This window comes from Dendrobates tinctorius, unplaced genomic scaffold (assembly GCF_039654945.1).
Source record: "Dendrobates tinctorius isolate UK_male_01 unplaced genomic scaffold, ASM3965494v1 ptg000019l, whole genome shotgun sequence".
NCBI classification, from domain to species: Eukaryota; Metazoa; Chordata; class Amphibia; order Anura; family Dendrobatidae; genus Dendrobates; species Dendrobates tinctorius.
The window spans coordinates 54,719,957-54,733,280 of NW_027361687.1; the positions used below are offsets into that span (position 1 = coordinate 54,719,957).

Consider the following 13,324-nt stretch of genomic DNA (forward strand, 5'->3'; position numbering starts at 1 on the left):
GGCCCCAATGCAAACTCTCCAAGGGGGCCCCCAATTATTGTAAGTCTTTAATAGGTATTGGTCTTTTCATATAAGCTTAAAGGGACTTCTTGTCTGTGTGCACATCTTGATCCTCTCCTCTTTGGTTTTTCTCTCCTTAAACTACCTTGTGTTCCTCTCTGTTGTTTGACAAGTGTATTATGTATGGTTTGTAATTTCTTTTATCTGTCTTCCCCTGGTTGTCTGGTTAGTGTGTTCCTATACACTTCAGATTCCCAGTACTGTGGCTGGGGAAGGGGACAGATAGGGGTAGCTATAAAAGCACAGCAAGGCAAGAGAAAATGGCGTCTCTCCCATTGTGGTTCCAGTGCCCCAACTACATTGGTGATTTCCGCCTCTGCTTTGTGCTTTCACTGAGCCTCAGCTGTCAGGTGGGAATGCCGTCAACAATGCGTCTACTAGTGTGCTCTTGTATTCCTGCATTTTCTGATCCCGCTTCAGTGATGGAAGTAAGGATGGTATGTTGTCCTTGTAGCAGGGATCCAGCAGGGTGGTCATTGTGTAGGCGCAGCATGTATTGGCTCGTGTGCCGAGGCAACGACAAGCTGTCCTCAATGGGAAGTGTATAGTCTGGATCCTCTGTATCCTGGCAGCCACCTGATCATGCACTTGAGCTGCTTTGAACTCCTCCCTGCTGTGAACAAGGTTCCTGATCCTCCAAAACTGTCCTTTGGCTGTTGATACAGGAACCCACCCTTCGAACCATGTGTGGACGACTGGCCTGATAATGGTGTGAAAGGTCCTTGTTCCTCTTCCTCTGCCACCACCTCATCCATCAACACCTGAAGCTTATTTTCTAGGAAACATAGAAGTGGGATAGTAATGTTGATGATGGTGTCATCACCGCTTGCCATGTTAGTGTTGCACTTGAAGCAGCGCGGCACGGCAGCGCAGACAACATGCTTTTAGGCTGTGGTCATTTCTGGAACAATCACAGCCATGGCAAGTATTAGCATGGTTGTGATTGACCAATGCAGTAAGGACCCGGCCTATATAAATGACGAATCACGACTACCATCCCCATTCTGCTCTGATTAATGTAGGGAGAGGACACAGTTGGAGTGAGGGACAGTGTTAGGTAGCGCATTCTGCCAAAAAGCCACTGTGTGTATGTTACGGGCTGGCGGAACGCACCAAATAATAAGATATAGGGTGCGTTCGCAGCCCGGGGTCCACCGTGCAGAGATGGTAATGGCGGACGTTATATGGCGGTACAATAGAGGAACACACGGGGTTAACCACCTAGTGTGTACAGAGGCGGACTCTGCTACCTCACAGAGCCGCCAAACACATGCCGCAGCCTGTTTATGCTCACAGAGCTTGGCAATGTGAGCACTGGTGTATAGACACCGAACTCTACCCCTGAGACACTGGGTTAGAGTCCCTCTAGTCACACTAGTGCTCGGCACCGCAACTGTGGTGCCAGGAAGAACCTAAATTAATAAATAAAGCGCAATATGTGTGAACACCGCACTGGCCGACGCCACTAACCACCCGGACAAGGGAGGAAAGCGCTAGACTTGCGCATGGCGTCACACTGGCGGATGCAGCCGCTAGATGCGATACTGAAGGTGGCCAGAGCTGGACGGCACCATATGGCGCTGAGTGAGGTACTGAGATGTGGAAGCACCGTGGCGCAGACCAAGCCACTAGTAGGCGCTGACTCTAACTCTATAGCCTATAACATGCATATCCAAGGGAGGGGAGTCTTAATGAGTCAGTCACCAGTTTCATGCATCCATCATCACACAAAATACAATTAGAGACTATACTAGCGCATGGCCGAGCGCCCATGTGAACCTTTTATAACAGCATCCCTTCGGGACCTTCCTGATGGTCCAATCCGAGCTGGAGAAGGACCTGAGCATGTGACCTCCGATCTCCAATGAGAGATCGTCCCACGGGCATGCTCAGTGGACCAAAAGGAGGACTTAGTCCCTGGAGTAGCTCGCTGCTGACCAGCATGCGTTGCTATAGCTGGACCAGAGGTGGCAGCAGGAACCAAACCCACAGTTCTTGTCTGAGCAGAGCGCCGGGATCGGCGAGTCTGCTGAGCAGCCTCCTCTGCGTCCGGAGAGGAATGGCAAGGCTCGGGATTCCTGCTGTGCAGCGACAGAAACCCGATGCCTAACAGTGTACTCTGCAACCTTGCCGATGGGAGTACTGTGCCAAAAACCACTGTGTGTACTGTGCAACCCCCGTCTGTGAGAGCACAGTGCCAAATGCCACTGTGTACAGTATACTCTGTACCCATATCTGTGGGAGTGCTGTGTCAAAATCCACTGTGTGTACTCTACAACTCTGCCTGTTGGAGTAGAGTGCCCAATTTGCCAAAAGTTGCTGCGTATACATTGCAGCCCCTTCTGTGGGTGTACTGTGCCTTTAAACCACTGCGTTTAGTCTGCACCCATATCTGGGTAAGTACTGTGCCAAAAGCCACTGTATGTAATCTGCAACCCCTCTTGTTTGGAGTACTGTGCCTTTAAGCCACTGTGTGTACTCTGCAACCCTGCCTGTGTCACGAGTGTTCTGCTCCCTGCTAGGACCTGTGGTACACCTGGGATCAGAAGATCATAGAGATTAGCTGATCACTGGGCATCTTTGGAGTCTACGCGACCATTCACATGACTGGTGTAGGTTTCCTGTTTCTTTTGGTACTGAAGAGATTAAGAGTCCTTGGTTTAAGTCGGCTGAGATTCCATTTGGCTTTGGTACACTCCCCATTCACTATTTAAACTAATTTCTGGCTTCCTCCAATGCCAGGTTTGTCTCGTGCCTTACTTACCTGAAGTAGCTGTTGTACAGTGTTCCTGGAGAAGGTGAAGAGTTCTTGGAGTTGTTTGTATTGTTTTTGATTCCTGTGGATTTTCTATTGTTTGTTACCCCTGTCTGAACCCCTTCCCTGTGTTGTATTATAGTAGTAAGACTAGTGTCTTGCTGCCCAGCTCACTAGGGCTAAGACCCAGGGTCAGCCAGGGTCTAGGCACGTGATGGCGCATGGGGGAAGGAGCCGACCAGGGCGATAGGGAGCACAGGTGTCGGCATAATGTTAGTGTTGAGGGGTCACCATCTTCCCCCTCTCCCTACTGTCAGGGTTCCCTTTTACCAGCTCCCGCACCCCCTCCCTTTGCGTCTCACGCATCTTCCTGTCCTGGTGTGACCGCGAGAGTACTGTGCCTTTAAGCCACTATGCATTCATATCTATGGGAGTACTGTTCTAAAAGCCACTGGGTGTAGCCTGCAAACCCTCCTTTTGGAGTACTGTGCCAAAACACTTTGTGTGCACTATGTGTATTCTGCAACCCTGCATGTGGGAGCACTGTGCCAAATGTTTCTGTGTATACTCTGCAACCCTGGCTATGGGAGTACTGTGCCAAGGAGCCGCTGTGTGTACGTCATGTCTGTATGAGCAGTATGCATAAAAAATAATTCTACTCTGCAGCCTTCTTTTTGCCATTTGTAGGCCAAACAAATAATTTTACTCTACAACTGTGTCTTTTCTACTAGTGTGGCAAATAAATAAATCTCAGCAGCCATCTCTTTGTCATTTATAGGACAAACAATTTTACTACCTCCTGAGGAAGCGACATTACGCTAAATGCGCGTTGGGGAACAGGGCCGACATCAAGGAAAGACACAAATGGGGAAATGCCATAAATAACCCTGACACTTTCCTCCTCAAGCAAGCTTGCAATGTGTTCAAACATATGAGATCTTGGTAATGTGATTGACACTTGTCTATGTCCCACTTTATCAGCATGGAATGTATGTTGCCCATTTGGACAACAGTGCAAATTATTAATTTTGGGGGCAATTAATTACGGTACATTTACATCTCTACTAATAAAATCACATTCTTTGATATATAAACTATATTATTTATTAGTTTGACACAAACTATCTTGTCCTTGCCTTATCCTCGGCCTTTTTTTTTTACCTTGGGTTATAGTCATGGACCCCCAAAAATCTTGTAATTGGTATGTCTTTAATATTATTGTACTTTCTGTTATAATAAAACTTTGTATTGATTTTAAATGGCATAATTGACTCTGATTCTCCTTGTTTATTCATACCATAATGAGTCGCTAATACAGGCGCTTCTCACAAAATTATATAATCAAAAAGGTAATTTATTTTAGTTCTTCAATACAAAAAGTGAAACTCATATATGTAATGACTATCTAAAACAGAGTGATCTATTTCAAGTGTTTATTTCTGTTAATGTTGATAATTATGGCTTACAGCGAATGAAAACCCAAAAGTCATTTTCTCATTGAACTAGGTTAATTAACAAAAAACACATGCAAAGGCTTCCTAAGCATTATAAAGGTTCCTTAGTCTGTTTCAGTAGGCTCTACAATCATGGAGAAGACTGCTGACTTGACAGATGTCCTGAAGGCAGTTATTGACACACTCTACAAGGAGGGTAAGCCACAAAAAGTCATTGTTAAAGACGCTGGCTGTTCACTGAGTGCTGTATCCAAGCAAATTAATGGAAAGTTCAGTGGAAGAATAAAATGTAGTAGAAAAAGGTGCACAAGCAACCAGGATAACCACAGCCTTGAAATGATTGTTAGGAAAAAGCCATTCAAAAATTTGGGGGAGATTCACAAGGAGTGGACTGCTGCTGGAGTCATTGCTTCAAGAGTCGTCACACACAGACGCATCCAGGACATGGGCTACAAGTGTCGCATTCCTTGTGTCAAGCCACTCATGACCAATAGACAACTCCAGAAGCATCTTACCTGGGCCAAGGAGAAAAAGAACTGGACTGTTGCTCAGTGGTCCAAGGTAGTCCAAGGTGTTGTTTTCAGATGAAAGTAAATTTTGCATTTCATTTGGAAATCAAGGTCAAAGTGTCTAAAGGAAGAGTGGAGAGGCACACACAATCCAAGCTGCTTGAGGTCTAGTGTGAAGTTTCCACAATCTGTGATGGTTTGTGGAGCCATGTCATCTGTTGGTGTAGATCCACTATGTTTAATCAAGACCAAAGTCAGTGCAGCCATCTACCAGGAAATTCTAGAGAACTTCGTGCTTCCCTCTGCCGACAAGCTTTTTGGAAATGGAAATTTCGTTCTCCAGCAGGACTTGGCACTGACAATATCTGATTTAAAAACAACAGTATCACTCTGCTTGCTTGGCCATCAATGTAACCTGGTCTTCCATAACACCTCAACAGTGCCACAGACTGATCGCCTTCATGGCACGCCGCATTGATGCAGTAATTGATGCCCCGACCAAGTGTATGACAGTAAAGGAGCCTCGACCAAGTGTAAGGGAGGTACAGGACTGTAGTCGTGACCTGAATAACCGCAATATCCATGTCCAGTCCTTCCCCTACAGAAAACTACTTTTCTCTCCAGCGTACCTGTATCTCCAGATTCAGCTTTCTCTGGAAACTTCCCAGGCGACGACGGTCCCTCTTTCAGGCGACCCCCAGCATTGGAGACACAGTCCAAGTTAACTTTAACTCTTTACTGAGTACTTCACACGTTACATCCACAGTTGGTATATCATGACATTTAATGGTTTCCTCATCTTTCCCTTTCTGGCTGTCGCTTCTGTGTAGTACACTGTGTAGGACTGGACTGTAATGGCGTGTCCCTCCCCCAGTCTGTGTCCCTGGACTGCAATGTAATCAGGGCTGAGTCAACATCCAGTGAGGGAGTTTGTCTTTGTTCTCCTTGTTCAATACAAGCTTGTAGCTTCTGGAAACTTCTTAAGTTAGCCACATAGTCAAAAGTAGGTGGAAGCCCTCCCCCATGGAGGGGTGGATCCCAAGACATAGAACAATAGACACATATTTGGCCCAGGCAGTTGGGTGTTGACGAGCCAGGGGCTAGGCTCTTTTGCTGAGGCCAGATCCAAGTGCCTGTGTGTGGAGAGTTAAAAGCTGTCACATGGAATGGTATTATGTCCCTCATCTGTTGGATCCACTGAACTCATCCCAGAATTATTTTGTTTTTTCCCTGGCATCGGACTGCCGGGTGGCGCCCACAGATCTGCTTCCTTTGTGTGGACTCATTTTGGACTCTAAGAGACGCTATTGATATTTTATGTTCTATGCTCCCTGTCTCAATAAATCCCGTTGGATTGATCTTCGGCCTGGTGTCCCTTCCTGCTCCAGCGGCGGGATCAGAGCAGAAGGAATGGAGGACAGCAACCTATTAACATCTGGAACGAGAACCTCAGGATACAGGAACTGGACAGTATTGAGCTTACAAACAAAGGCCCGTGAACTAGGAGTCAGCTACAAAGGGCTGCCCAAGGAGCAACTGATTGAGGCTCTGGAAGAAGCTTGCCTGCAAGAAGGCACAGAGGAAGGATTTCCACAGCAAGGGGAGAAAAGACGGGAGCTGGAAGTAAATACCCAAAAAAGTCAGTGGGTTGTGTGGTATGAGCAGGAGATGGCATTGCTTGGGGATGAGGCCACCATAGAGGATAAGAGGGAGGCCATTCGAACAGCTAAGGAGAGGCAGCACTTGATGGAAGCAACTGGAAGCTCCAGACAGGCTGTAACCACAGCACCCACCATGAGGGAATTCCCAAGGGTGTCCCGAAGGACTTTAAACCGCTTAACGAAGCTGCGGGCGACATTGAGGGCTTCTTCCAGGAATTCAAACACCAATGTCGATTAATGGAAGTCCCGGAAAGGGTGCGAGTCAGACATTTAGTGGGCTCTTAGAAGGTGGAGCTGCTGAAGCCTATAGAGCTATGGACCCTCGGTGGAACTGCGATTATGGGAAAATTAAAGAGACCATCTTGGAACATTACGCTGTAACTCCAGACACTTACAGAGCGCAGTTCCGCTCCTTAGCCTGTGAGGGGGTAGTGTCTTTCAAGATATATGCCCACAGGCTCAAACAAGTATGTCACCGCTGGCTGGAGGGAGAAGGGGCCTTAACTTGGGATACTTTCCTCCACGTCATCCTAAAAGAGCAGTTCTACGCCAATTGCCCTGCTGAGATCTGGGAATGGGTGCGTGAGAGGAAACCAGCAACAGTGGAGCAAGCTGCTGCTCTAGCTGATGATGTTCTCACCATCAAACCTCAGTGAAAAAATCTACTAGTTGGTGAGAAAAAGACTACCAGCTCCCCAACCTTGGCGGCCTCCAATGTTCACCATCCCACCAGATTACCAACTCATGAGAAAGCCCGTGTAAATGTACCTCCCAGAACTCCTGCCTCATCTTTGGGAATACGACGTGGAGACAGAATCATAGAACGCAGATGTTATGAATGTGGGAAGCCTGGTCATCTGCAAGCCACCTGTCCAGATGTTCAGAGGCAGAACAGCTACAAACCACCTTTGCCTGTCCATTATCTACAAGGACCCTCAACGGGAGAAGAGCTGGATTCACCCCCTGATGATTTGCCAAGTTACTCTGATATAGTGGCTTCCCTGCAAGGAGTTTATGGGGTGCGAGCCACCGCCACCTGTTCATCTAATCTTCAGCACAAACATCTACAGGAGGTCATGCTGGATGGGCAAAAAGTTGTTGGCTTTCATGACACTGGGGCTTTTCTTACCATAGCAGAGCCCCAAGTAATTCATCCAGGAGCAATTCAAAAGGGGCCAGGAATTGCCATTGAATTAGCTGGAGGTACTCAGAGATATATTCCAAGAGTGAGTGTGAACCTGGATTATGGCTTTGGGGCCAAACAATGCATGATTGGTGTGATGAGTGGCCTTCCTGCAGATGTTCTTCTAGGAAATGATGTGGGGAATCTTCAATGTCATGTTTTCGGTGCGGTAACTCGAAGTCAAGCCAAGAGAGCAGCAGATGTGGACGTGTCTACACCGTCAATGGAAGTAATGCCACCAGAACTGCCGTCACAGCTTGTGGGGATCCTGGAAGTGTCACTTCGGATAAAGTTCGGTTTAGACAAGAGGTAGAGATTGACCCTACCCTAGCTAGTTTTAGAGCTCGGGCTGAAATAGGGCAGTTAGGGGAAAACGGGGAAAAAATTATCAGAGAAAATGGGCTTCTATATCGGGTTATCAACCCTGACTCCCTAGATAAACCCTGGAATTACAGCAAACAGCTGATTGTTCTTCAGAAATATAGACCTTCTCTATTACACCTTGCTCATGACATTCCTATTGCTGGTCATCAAGGGAAAACCCGCACTGAGAGACGATTAGCTCAAATTTTCTATTGGCCAGGAATTTCTCAAGCCGTGGCGCATTTCTGTCGAATCTGCGACATCTGTCAGCGTAGAGGGTGACCAGGAGATCACCCAAAGGCACCCTTGCAACCGCTCCCTATAATAGAAGAACCCTTTCAAAGAGTAGCTGTCACTATCATTGGACCCCTGGCTAAACCCAGTAAATCTGGAAAGCCGTGTATTCTCACTGTTGTGGATTATGCCACCCAATATCCAGAAGCTGTAGCCCTGTCCAGTATTTTTACAGCCAAGGTGGCCGAGGCCCTGGTTACCATTTTCACCAGAGTAGGATTCCCAAGTGAGATCCTGTCAGACCAAGGCTTACAATTCATGTCGGAGCTGGTACAGTGTCTGTGGCGCACTTGTGGAGTACGAGCTATCCGAACGACACCTTATCATCCTCAAACAAATGGACTCTGTGAAAGATTCATTGGCACTTTGAAGAATATGCTAAGGGCCTTCACTGACAGGGATTTGGACTGGGAGAAGTAACCACCCTATCTCCTGTTCGCCTATCGGGAAGTTCCCCAGGGTTTTCCCCCTTTGAGCTTCTCTATGGAAGAAAGGTCAGAGGACCTTTAAACCTGCTAAAGGAATCTTGGGAGGGGCAAGCTGAAGATACAGGAACCCCTGTTGTTCCATATGTCCTAAAGCTTCGGGAGACCTTGGCTCAACTTGCTAGTTTTGCTCAGGATCATGTACCGATGGCTCAAACCAGACAGAAGATGTGTCGTAATGATTGTTCCTCATTGGCAAAATAAACTGCAGACAACGTGGGAGGGTCCCTTCCCAGTTCTCAGAAAACTCAATGACACCAATTACCTCCTTGCTTAACATGACCAGGGTTTAAGGCAAAAAACTGTCCATGTGAATATGATTAAGGAGTACCATGACCGGTCACTACCAGTGATAGCAAGTTGTCAGCTTGCTTCAGAAGACAGTCAGGAGGAAGAGGACTCACTACCTTATCTTGTGGCAGCAGCGAGGGCCCCATCCACTGTGGAACAGGTTCCTCTGAAAGATCACCTGGTTACCATACAGAGAAACCAAATGCTGGGAGTGCTCCATCAAAGACAGGCTGCTTTCTCATCCCGACCAGGTCAAATCACAGTAACCCAACATCATGTAGACACTCCGGGCATCCGTCCGATACAGCAAGCCCCTTTCCGAGTACCAGAATCAGTTAGAAACACCATGCAGCACGAACTGGAGGAGGTGCTACAGCTCGGGGTAATTCAGGCCTCCATAGCCCTTGGGTCTCTCCTGTGGTGTTAGTACCCAAGAAAGATGGGAGTACTCGATTTTGTGTGGACTACCAACGACTAAATGACCATACCATCAGTGATCTTTACCCAATGCCCCGTATTGATGAACTTCTAGACCGGCTAGCTGGGGCTCGATATGTCTTTACCTTTGATCTAAGTAAGGGATGCTGGCAAATCCCTCTAACGGAGGGAGGGAGAGAAAGGTCGGCCTTTATAACTCCCTATGGGCTGTACGAATTTCTAAACATGCCTTTCGAAATGAAGACTGCCCCTGCAACCTTTCAGAGAATGGTAGACCAGATCCTCCGGGGATGTGGCGACTTTGCTTGTGCCTACTTAGATGATATCGCCATCTTCAGCCAGACGTGGGAGGAACATTTGAATCATGTAGCAGTTGTTCTTGACCGGATTCTTGCAGCAGGCCTAACCATTCGATCAGATAAATGCCAAGTGGGGATGGGTGAAGTCCAGTACCTAGGGCATTGAGTAGGAGGAGGGAAGCTATGTCCTGAACCTGCCAAAATCCAGGCTATTAGAGAATGGCCTGTACCCCAAACAAAGAAACAGGTTATGGCTTTCTTGGGCACTGCTAGTTATTACCGAAAATTTGTTTCTCATTTCAGCACTATAGTCAAGCCCCTTACAGATCTCACCAAGAAAACGATGCTTCGAGTGGTGACCTGGACTCCAGCCTGTGATGAGGCTTTTAATCTGCTGAAGGACCCTCTGGTCGGTGACCCTGTTCTGGCTGCTCCAGACTACAAGAGGAGATTTATTGTGCAGACAGATGCCTCTTCGTATGGACTGGGAGCTGTACTCAGCCAGGTGGGGAGGTGCTGGGGAGGAGCACCCCATTGCCTACCTCAACAGGAAGCTGCTGGACCGGGAAGTGGCCTATGCAACTGTTGAAAAAGAATGCCTGGTTGTAGTATGGGCTCTCAGGAAACAAAAGCCATATCTGTATGGGCGAGAATTCACTGTGGTAACTGGTCACAATCCCCTCATCTGGCTGAACAGAGTCTCTGGGGACAATGGATGTTTACTATGATGGAGCCTGGCTCTGCAACCCTATAACTTTACAATACAATATAGAAGAGGCAGCCAACACCAAAATGCAGACGGGTTACCTAGGCAGGAGGAACCATGAGTCAGGTTAGCATGACTATGTGTACTGGACAAGCGACCTGTAGAGGTCACTAGTCCGTACACAAATTGAGGGGGGAAGGGGTTGTAACTGCGTGTCCCTCCCCCAGTCTGTGTCCCTGGACTGCAATGTAATCAGGCCTGAGTCAACAACCAGTGGGGGAGTCTGTCTTTGTTCTCCTCAGCATAGGACTTGTCCAATACAAGCTTGTAGCTTCTGCAAACTTCTTAAGTTAGCCACATAGTCAAAAGTAGGTGGAAGCCCTCCCCCATGGAGGGGTGGATCCCAGGACACAGAACAATAGACGCGTTTGGCCCAGGCAGTTGGGTGCTGGCGAGCCAGGGGCTAGGATCTTATGCTGAGGTGAGGGCCTAGTGCCCGTGTGTGGAGAGTTGAAGCTGCGGAATGGTGTTATGTCCCTCATCTGTTGGATACATTGAACTCATCCTAGGATTATTTTGTTTTTTCCCTGGTGTCAGATTGCCGGGTGGCGCCACCAGATCTACTCCCTTTGTGTGGACTCATTTTGGACTCTAAGAGATGCTATTGATATTTTATGTTCTATGCTCCTTGTCTCAATAAATCCCGTTGGATTGATCTTTGGCCTGGTGTCCCTTTCTGCTCTGTCACACACACCGTCACACGGACCACGCTAGACTGCTCCCCAATTCCTTCCTGGCCTGACCTCATCATGATGACAATTCCTTCTGCCTGCTTCGCCCCAGACTCGAAATCATCAGTCACCAGGTTTGGTTGCCTCTGGTAAAGCATCCGGCCTGTCTGTAGAGATCTTGTAGAAGCTCCAACTTCTTTCATCTCATCTGCCCAACCGACTCCTGCCCTAAAAGCATCTGCCCAGGCGATAAGTCACCACATCTTTCCTTTCCTGCACTGGCCCACTGCTATGACACACAGCGGCCGTGGGTAACGTGGGCTATAGCGCTTGAACGTTGCATGGCTGCCAAGTTGTCCAGGCCTATAGCCCATGTGGACACTAGGGCAACCTGGCCCCATCTAACCTAAGTTCCTAAAAGCTTCCCTCTTACTACCCAGCAGCCCCTCCTACAATTAACCCTTTATAAACATCCTATCAGCTATACCTTATAAGGCCCTCTAGTATGCCCCCCATCTAGTGGCCTGCAGCAGAACTATACTTACCTATATCTATAGAAACTATATACTAAAGTGCCCTCCTCTAATGTCCCTCAAATAGGATGCACTGACTTACCTTTACTGTACATGAATATGGGTCACACATCTATTCTATTATTTCTAAACAATGATTTTTTGGTGATTCCTTTGTATCCCCGTTCATACTGCACCCACACACATAAATGATACACCATTTGAAAGGTAAACTTGCCTCCTTCAGCAAGAAAATAGCCAAACAAACCACACATCCACGATTTGATAAAAAAATACAGTTTAAACGTTAATTTTCATAAACCTTCAGTAAGGAAAAATTAACTGCAGGTGGCACCAAAGTACCCCAAAGCACATTACCAACACATTTGTAAACATGCACTGCTTTTTCGCTCATTACTTCGCCCCACACACACATGATACACCATTTGAAAGGTAAACTTGCTCCATTCAGCAAAAAAACAGCCAAACAAACCACACATTCACGATTTTATCACCTAAATACAGTTTAAACATTCATTTTCATAAACCTGCAGAAAGACACAATGACCTGCAGGTGGCACCTCAACCGGAAAACATTTTTTGGCCTCTACTTATCAAAACAATTTAATATATTACCAATTTACATATATAAATACCTGTCTGTGTTCACCAGCTCATGAAATACATTGACATTTGACCAGCTTGCTTTTTCTGAAATTGCCTGCGCCCTTGACGACCAGTGTTCGAAAATTTTGCACGGGCCAAGCTAGTATTATACAGCTAGATTAAGGCCCGATGCTATCGCATCGAGAGGATAGTGACACACCTCTTGCCATGTTAACCCTCAATACACACTCACCTCCTCAACACACACTCCTCTCACCTTTCACCATCTCCACTCACATCCACTCACTCTTTCACTCCACATACGACCCTTTCTCTCACTCCGTCTCTCATACTCACACTGTCATCGTCGCTGCTCCATGATCCCCGACATCTTCTTCCGCCGGCGCCATCCTGGATCCCGACGTTGTCCACGCCGGCGACATGTTCTTGCGGCCATGCCATCTTGAGTATTCTGTAATCCTGTGAGTGGACATTAGTGGAGATAGTGAAAGGTGAGAGGAATGTGTGTTGAGGGTTAACATGGCAAGAGGTGTGCTGTGACGTCACCAGTTACAACTGGACGGAAGTTGTTACAACCCGGAAGCTGCTTAGCGCATTTATTATAGTAGATTAAGGCCCGATGCTATCGCATCGAGAGGATAGTGACACACCTCTTGCCATGTTAACCCTCAATACACACACACCTCCTCAACACACCACACCGCCTCAACACACACTCCTCTCACCTTTCACCATCTCCACTCACGTCCATTCACTCACTCCACATACGACCCTTTCTCTCACTCAGTCTCTCATACTCACAACGTCATCGTCGCTGCTCCACGATCCCCGACATCTTCCGCCGGCGCCATCCTGGATCCCGACATTGTCCACGCCGGCGACATGTTCTTGCGGCCATGCCATCTTGAGTATTCTGAAATCCTGCGAGTGGACATTAGTGGCTCACCATTGTCAGT

General features: G+C 47.4%; 1 protein-coding gene across 1 annotated transcript in view; it reads left to right on the forward strand.

The window, feature by feature from the left end:
* LOC141082970 (uncharacterized) overlaps positions 1 to 13,324 on the forward strand; it is a 166,741-nt gene that overhangs the window by 99,347 nt on the left and 54,070 nt on the right. The window lies entirely within an intron of this gene.